A 9347-nucleotide genomic window follows, 5' to 3' on the forward strand; every position below is an offset into this window, starting at 1 on the left:
TCTGACCCCCTTAGACTTTTATCTTTGGGGTCATCTGAAGGCAATTGTCTATGCTGTGAAGATACGAGATGTGCAGCACCTGAAACTACGGATACTGGAAGCCTGTGCTAGCATTTCTCCTGCGGTGTTGCTATCAGTGTGTGAAGAGTGGGAGAAGAGGGTTGCATTGACAATCCAACACAATGGGCAGCACATTGAACACATTATATAATTGGTCAGAAACTTGTAAATAACTCATAAAAGAATAAAGTTACATTAAAACCAAGCACATCGTTGTTTTTCTTGTGAGATTCCCAATAAGTTTGATGTGTCACATGACCCTCTTCCTATTGAAAAAACAAAAGTTGTATTCAAAATGGCCGACTTAAAAATGGCCACCATGGTCACCACCCATCTTGAAAAGTTTCCCCCCCTCACATATACTAATGTGCCACAAACAGGGAGTTAATATCACCAACCATTCCCATTTTATTAAGGTGTATCCAAATAAATAGCCCACCCTGTATATTAAATAATACACCTCCCCACCCACTTCTATCTGTATACTGCTTCTGATATCTCTATGGGAACAGGAAATATACTACAGTGCCCCCCCCCCCCCCCGACCTATGATAATTTCAACATACGATGGCCTCTTAGAGGCCATTGCATATTGAAAGCAGCATCAACATACGATGCTTTTATATGTCGGGGCCATCACATAAACGGCTATCCGGAAGCGCAGACTACTTCAGCTGCCACCGGATTGCCGTTTAAGGTGCCCCGTGTGGTCCGGTGACGATCACTTACATGTCCTCGGCACCCCTGCATCACCGTCGCTCTCCATCGTCATCACGTCGCCGCACACGCCATCCCGTCATCCAATTGGAGCGGCGTGTTTAGCAACGTGATGACGGCGATAACGAACGATGATCCCGGGCAGCGGAGACGGTCTGGAGCGGCGGGAATACCACGGGGACGCGGCGACAGTGATGGACGGCGACATCCAGGGCAGCGGTGAAGGTCCGGAGGCGCGGGGACAGGTGAGTATTCCTTCCTATATTTAACATTGCACGGATCCCTCAACATACGATGGTTTCAACAAACGATGGTTCATTTGGAACAAATTACCATTGTATGTTGAGGGACCACTGTATTATACACCTCCCATCCAGCACTATCTGTATACTGCTGCTATTTCTATGGGATTAGGGTAGTAGTCATACACCTCCCTTCCAGCTCTATCTGTATACTACTGCTATCTTAATGGGATCAGGAAATCTAGTCATACACCTTCTCTCCAATTCTATATGTATGTTGCTACTGTTATCTCTTAGGGATGAGGCTATATATACACTAGTTATACATCTCCCCTCAGGCTGTGTTGACACATTCTGTTTTTTGCAGTTGTATTTTATTTATTTTGGATAGGGGATAAGATGTCTAGGGCGGAGTACCCCTTTAATGATGGGCTTCAGCGTTATCGCTGATGTCCACTATTACCAGTGGTCTCACGACTGCTGCTCGTGTGGTCTCTTCATGTACAAGATGTAATTGTTCCTCCTGGTGCGTTAAATACCAGAACTTACATTTATGTGCAGTTTTTTTTCTTTTTAGGGCAAAAAGCACACTTGTTTTTCCCAAACCCTTTCAAAATGGATTACAACTTAGTTTTGATTTTGAAGCAAAGATGAGCTTCACTCACTTCTTAGGCGTGTGCTGCACAGGGAGGATCACGAAACACCCCAGCGGCAGGACGAGACTTGTCATGAAGAAGAAAACATGGGCAGCAGCTGGAATCACGTCACCAGCGACCAGAGGGCGAGCTTTATGGGTCAATGTATTCTCAAAGAAACCCTCATTATAAATGGGCTGATTATCTAATTACAGTGTAAAACTGAAATAACATAATGGTTGTGTGACGGGCGGACACGTCCTGTACAGTGTGGAAACATTCTGCATGGTATAGTTACACTGCTGTAGTGAGTGACACACTATATACGAGGGTGGGCCAGCGCATTTCAGGCAAACAAGTATAACTTTTTTCACATACAGTGTAGTGTTGAGCGGCATAGGCCATATTCGAATTCGCAATATTTTGCGAATATATGGACGAATATTCATCATATATTCACTAAATTCGCATATTGGTAATATTCGCGTTTATTTTCGCATATGTGAAAATTAGCATAAACGAAAATTCGTACGGCAGTCTCACACAGTAGTATTAGAGCCTTCTTTACACCACACAAGCTGGAAGCAGAGAGGGATGATCACTGGGATGTGTACTGTGAAAGAAAGAAAAAAAACGAATATTCGTAATTGCGAATATATAGTGCTATATTCGCGAATATGCGATACTCGTGAATAAAATTCGAATTGCGAATATTCGTGAGCAACACTAATACAGTCTTGATTATTACTATCTCCAGAGAGGCACTGCTTTCTTGGTCAGGCTCTGGACCCTGTTCTCATTCTAGGAGCTTTCTTCTCTCCACACGCTGTCTGATAATTACTTCATTTAACCCTGACTTCTAGGGCACTGGATGGAGCATAACCACCAATTTAGTGCCCAGTAGGCTCTCTCTTATTACTGGAACTCTAGGCCCCACAACAGCTAGGGTATAATCATATAGCTTTGGGATCCTACTCTCAGGAACCCCACTGTCTACCAGGCTCAACACATTACACAGTGACTACACCAGCAGAATAGTGAGTACAGCTCTGGAGATCAGTACAGGATAAGTAATGTAATGTATGTACACAGTGACCTCACCAGCAGAATAGTGTGTACATCTCTGGAGTATAATACTGGTTATAACTCAGGATCAGTACAGGATAAGTAATGTAATGTATATACACAGTGACCTCACCAGCAGAATAGTGAGTACAGCTCTGGAGTATAATACAGGATATAACTCAGGAATCAGTACAGGATAAGTAATGTAATGTATGTACACAGTGACCCCCACCAGCAGAATATTGAGTACAGCTCTGGAGTATAATACAGGATATAAATCGAGATTTTCCTAGCTTCCACGACGGAAAATATTTGTTATATGAAGACAGGAGGCGAATATCTTGCATTAATCTTTCTTTATTAATGCCCATAGCAGAAAATTAAACTTTCAGGTTAATGTATTGAAAGAAAAACGTTTTGCAAAACTACATCTCCCAGCAGCCCCTTTGAGGACTAGTAGCCAATCATATTCCGATGACCTCTATAAAGGGAACTGCTGTGCCATAACTCCTCCTCTTTCTTGACCCGACGTCATAGCCGACACAGGAAAGCCGAACATAGACTCCAACTTGACTCCACATCCTAACGACGGACCTCTGGAACCGGAGCGCCGTTGCAAGAGCAGCCACGGGATTGCCGTCCTCTGAAGAACCGAACAGAAGAAACAACGTCCCAACGGGGACAACAGGAACATCTCAGCCGCCAACACCTAAACGCAGGCGCTCTTCAGTATCCTGAAACCAGAAAAGAGAAAAGAACACCATAATAGGGTTGGGTTGGGAGGGAAGATACTCGCCTCCTGTCTTCATATAACTAATATTTTCCGTCGCGGAAGCAAGGAAAATCTCGATTTATATATCAGACAGGAGGCTCGTATCTTGCAAGTTTAAAGCTCAACAGTAAACATTACAAATAACATGTATAACCAGTAAATTAGCTCACAGTAGAAAGGGCCGACATGGATACGTGAGACTCCGGTCTGAAATAGAATCTGCGAAAAGTCGTCTCTGACGACCAGTCCGCCGCTAAAAGCAGATCCACAAGGGAGCCCCCTGAGGTAACTACCTTAGTGGCCATGGCGCCCCTGGAAGAGTGTGCGCCGAAAAGGGAAACATCTATCCCTGCCATGTCCATGGCGGATCGAACCCATCGGGCTAACGTCGCCGATGACACCGGCAAATGGGGTCGGACATAGGAAATAAGGAGTTGAGAGGACTCCGAAGACCGCAACCCCGCTGTCTGTGCTTCATATGTCTGAAGGCAACGAACAACACAGAGTCGAGGATGGTCAGGGAAGAAGGAATAAAAGATCGAGTGAATCCCGGTCTTGGTCCTACGGACGACCGAAAACCGAACGCCGTCCGGTGAGAATTGACGTCTGGATACATCCAAGGCTTTCACGTCTGAAACCCGTTTAATGGAGACCAGACATAAAAGGACGGTCAGTTTAAAAGATAATAACCGTAGGGGAAGGTCATCATTATCCGCCCATGCGGAAAATAAGTCGAGTAGCTTGGCGACGTCCCAAGTGGCCTGGTATTTGGGACGTGGGGGTCGTTTAAACTTAATGCCCCTCAAGAGTCGACAAACCAGGGGATGTTTGCCGACGGGTAAAGTGTCTACCGGATTATGGTAGGCCGAGATGGCCGACCGGTAGACGTTGATGGAACTAAATGACTTTCCTGACTCGAAGGAGTCGGCTAAATAGTTGACCACTATGGATACAGGGGCGTGAACTGGATCAATCTGCCGTTGATCACACCAACGAACCCAGAGTCTCCAGGCTGATCGATAAGCCGATCGAGTCCCGGGGGCCCAGGCCAGGGCGAGAAGATCTCTAGCTGATTTTGAAAGTTCGTTATCTGATTCCGAGACCCCGAAACCAACCACGCCAGGAGAGGCAGGTTGCCCTCCAACACCAGAGGATGGAGACCCTTGGTTGGATTGGTGAGGAGATGTTGGAGGGGAGGAAGCAACCGTGGATAATCGATCGCCATCCCCAGTAGGAGAGGGAACCACGGTTGAGTCGGCCACCAGGGGGTGATCAACACTATCGTTGCACGCTGAGTCATCACATGGAGGAGAAGCTTGGAGATCATAGGAAATGGCGGGAACGCATAATGCGTCCCCGCCGGCCAGTGTTGGCGAAACGCGTCGACTGCGCAAGCTGCCGGGTCCGGTCTCCAGCTGTAAAAGCGGGGCAGTTGGTGGTTGAGACGTGAAGCGAATAGGTCCAAGAGAAATGGACCCCAGAGTCGCTGTAACGCCAGGAATACTGATCGATCCAGCTTCCAGTCGCTGGCATCGATCATGTAACGGGAATTCCAGTCTGCCACTGAGTTGGAAACCCCCGGAATGTATTCCGCCACTGGAACTATGTCGCGGAGAAGACAGAAGTGCCAAAAATCCTTTGCGATATCCGCCAGGATTTTGGATCTCGCACCTCCCAAGCGGTTGACGTATTGAACCGCTGTCACATTGTCCATGCGCAACAACACGCAGCATTTGAATGCGTGTGGTTAGAAACTTTTTATGGCGAAGAATGCCGCCAGCAATTCCAGCGCGTTGATGTGTAATAGAGATTCCTCTGCGGACCACGTCCCTCCTGTAGAGGACTCTCCGCACCGAGCGCCCCAGCCCTGTCGGCTCGCATCCGACTCTATGATGAAGTCCGGGCTGGAGTTGAATATGGTCTTGCCATTCCAGTCGACGGCATGACGCAGCCACCACTGTAGTTCCTCCTTGGCTTCCGGACAGAGGGGTACCTCGTCCGCATATCTGAGGCCTTGTCGGAGGTGTAGTGTTTTTAGTCTCTGAAGGGCCCGATAGTGAAGGGGGGCCGGAAATATGGCCTGGATGGAGGCCGATAGGAGGCCCACCAGACGCGCAAGGACACGTAGTGAAACGCGACCCTTGTGGAGTACCGCCCTGATTTCCTTGCGAATAAGGGCTAGTTTGGACTTGGGGAGCCGGAGAACCGCTTGTTGGGTATCCACCAAAAACCCCAGGAATTCCATTTCCTGAGCCGGGACGAGCACAGATTTTTCGTGGTTGATCAGGAAACCCAATTCCTGTAGTAAAGAAACCGTCCAATGCATATGGGAAATGGCTTGGGTTCTGGACCGAGCCATAATGAGCAGATCGTCCAGATATATGATCATCCTTACGCCTCTGCTGCGCAGGGATGCTACCACGGGCTTCAGGAGTTTGGTGAAGCACCATGGGGCGGACGATAGGCCGAAGGGGAGGCAAGTGAATTGCCACATTTGCCCTCTCCAAAGGAAACGGAGAAACTGTTGGAATGATGGATGAATGGGCACGGTGAGGTAGGCGTCTTTCAAGTCTACCTTTATCAGCCAATCCCCCGGCCACAAGAGGTCCCGTAGGAAGTGGATCCCTTCCATCTTGAAGTGTCGATACACTACGTGTTGGTTCAAATTGCGAAGGTTTATGACCGGGCGGAATCCGCCACCCTTCTTCTTGACCAAGAAGAGGTTGCTGATAAACCCCGTGGAGGTTGGATTGACCTCTATCACTGCTCCTTTGGACAGGAGATCTTGTAATTCGTTGTCTATAAGAACAACGTTTAGGTCGGAGAACTGTATGGGGGGTGGTATTATGCCCAACACCGGAAGGGAGTGGAGCTCTATTTGGTACCCCGCCACCGTGTTGAGGATCCATGAGTCTGCCGTAATCGCAGACCAGGCGTGGATAAAAGACTGTAGTCTGCCCCCCACTGGGATATGTGAATGTATATGTAGAGGAGTACTCACCAGTGAATGGTCGAGAGCGGGGATAGCCTCGGGCACCACGTCCTCTCCATGGTCTACCCCTGGGAGGGAAGAACGGCGCGGGTTGCGCCACAGGAATCTGGTAGGATGGAGGAGCCTGTGCATATTGAGCTGGAGCTCTGGGTGGTGGCCTGTAATAATTAGATCGGCCGGCAGAGCGGCCCCTATGTCTGCCGGCCTTGGCAAAAACCTTATTTGCGGGAGTGGACTTTTTCAAGGACGTTTGGGCCTTGTCCAGTGAAGTAAACAAACCCACAAATTTGTTGATATCTTTAATAAGATTATCGCCAAAAAGCATGCCCTCAGCAGAGGGGCCTGGTTCTGACTCAGCGAGATGGGACAGTTGAGGGTCCAATCGCATAAGAATGGATCTCCGTCTTTCGACCGAGCAAGTCGTATTTGCGGCTCCTAACATACAAATGGCCCTCTGGGCCCAACCTCTAAGTTGGGTGAGATCCACAGGCTGGCTGGATGCAGCGGCCTGCTCAGAAAGATTTAGGATCTTCGTCAAAGGTCCTAGAAGATCCAGGATACGGTCCTGTATTGATCTAAAGGACCGTTCAATGCCCTTTTTTTGGAAATTTACCAATTTTTGTAAGGTATTTAACGAGGATGGGATCTACCGTTGGGGTATCGGTCACTTTCCTCGGAATCGAGGGTCTAGGGCATTCTGCCTTAAGTTTACTCCTATTTGATCTCCCCAGGGACCTACGGGTCCAGTGTTCTATAAAACTAGAGACCTGTGGGAGAGGTGCCCAATCTCCGGAGCGAGGGTGGGAAATCGCATCCGGGTCAAAAAATGGCTCTCCGAGAGAGTCAAGAATTGTTTCGCCCTGGATTTCAGGGGTAGCGTTGTTGGGAAACGCAGTAGTCCCACTTTCCTCATCATATGCGTCAGACTCTGCAGAGGATTCAGATTCTCCGGACGTATCCTCCTCAGAGGTGTCCACATAAGAATCTGGCTTTGCCCGCCTGGCGGATCTATGCCTCTTAGTTGTTATCTCCTCGAGGCCCGAGGGTCGGAGAGAGTCTGAAGGTAAAGTGGGTTGGCTAACCGTGATAGAGGTTGCCCGGAGCATGGAATTATCTTCCCCTGCCGGGGAGTCGTGAGCGGGCACTGTGTGCTTACGCTTGTGCGAGGCTTTGCCTTTCTTAATAATCGGGTCATTTGTGATTGGCAGTGACATTGGTGGTAGGGGTTGATGAGACCCTGACGGTAAAGCGGCAGATGCAAGGGCCGCTTGAACTGACTTGCTAATCAGTTCCTGAATTTGTGCAGCATTCATGAACTGCGCTGCTTCAGATTGAGAGCTCATCCCAGGAAGGGAGCTGGTATTGGCCTCCTCAGACATATCAGAAGAAATATAGGTAAGTATATATATATATATATATATATATATATATCTAAGTGGTATATCTATAGGATTCTGAGAGGGAGGTCAAGGGTAGACCTGCCAGGGAAGGGGCCTATAGGGGAACAGTAGCACAGGAGGACAGGAAAAAACCTGTTAATAACTGCACAGATGCTCCGTAACGCTCAGGCTCTGACTCTCCTCACCGACAGCGCTGAACTGAGGGCTGTGGTGAGAGGTACAGCGGAGCTAGAGAGCCCGGGGACGAAATCTCGCGAGATTACGCCACTCCGGGTCTCTGATTGGTCGTTGGTTGCCGCCCCTAGAACGGACCGCCCCTCCGAGCGCGTCAGACGCGCGGGAAGGCCGAGAGCGGCGGGAACAGTGAACTGAGGGAGAAGGAGAAAATGGCGCCGCAATATGGCGCCGGGAGAAAGGTATGAATGAATAAAGGGGGAACAAAGAACGGAGCGCAGGGTCGTCAGTGGGGCGACCTGCGCCGGAAAAATATAGAAGGTGAAAACTGGGGACACTGTGCAACAAGTGCCATGTCCGTGAGGAAAATAGAATTTAATAGGATTAATAGGATTTAGTAACACCCGGCTGATGAACGCAAATGCAGTCACCAGCAGGGATAAGGACAGGGGTATACCGATAGAGTACCCCCGAATGTTAGTAAGGAAAAAACTTATATTTATGAATACAGTGTGAAGAGAAATACTTATCTGTCGCTATGAGCAGAAAGAAAGAGGAGGAGTTATGGCACAGCAGTTCCCTTTATAGAGGTCATCGGAATATGATTGGCTACTAGTCCTCAAAGGGGCTGCTGGGAGATGTAGTTTTGCAAAACGTTTTTCTTTCAATACATTAACCTGAAAGTTTAATTTTCTGCTATGGGCATTAATAAAGAAAGATTAATGCAAGATACGAGCCTCCTGTCTGATATATAACTCAGGATCAGTATAGGATAAGTAATGTATGTACACAGTGACCTCACCAGCAGAATAGTAAGTACAGCGCTGGAGTATAATACAGGATATAACTCAGGATAAGTACAGGATAAGTAATGTAATGTATGTACACAGTGACCCCACCAGCAGAATAGTGAGTACAGCTCTGGAGTATAATACAGGATATAACTCAGGATCAGTACAGGATAAGTAATGTAATGTATATACACAGTGACCTCACCAGCAGAATAGTGAGTACAGCTCTGGAGTATAATACAGGATATAACTCAGGATCAGTACAGGATAAATAATGTAATGTAATTACACAGTGACCTCACCAGCAGAGTAGTGAGTACAGCTCTGGAGTCTTGCCACTAGAGGGAGCATCTTCCTGTGAGTCTGCTGAGTGTGGAGGAAGTCGTTTGCTGGATTGTTTGGTGTGTGTGCGCTCTGAGCTCTGCCGTGTCATCTGTGCCGGACAGCGTTCTTCCTTCCCCAGAGGGAGAGCGTGTGTTCAGGCATGAGCGAGGAGAGG

The sequence above is a fragment of the Hyla sarda genome, chromosome 1 (genome assembly GCF_029499605.1).
Source record: "Hyla sarda isolate aHylSar1 chromosome 1, aHylSar1.hap1, whole genome shotgun sequence".
NCBI classification, from domain to species: domain Eukaryota; kingdom Metazoa; phylum Chordata; class Amphibia; order Anura; family Hylidae; genus Hyla; species Hyla sarda.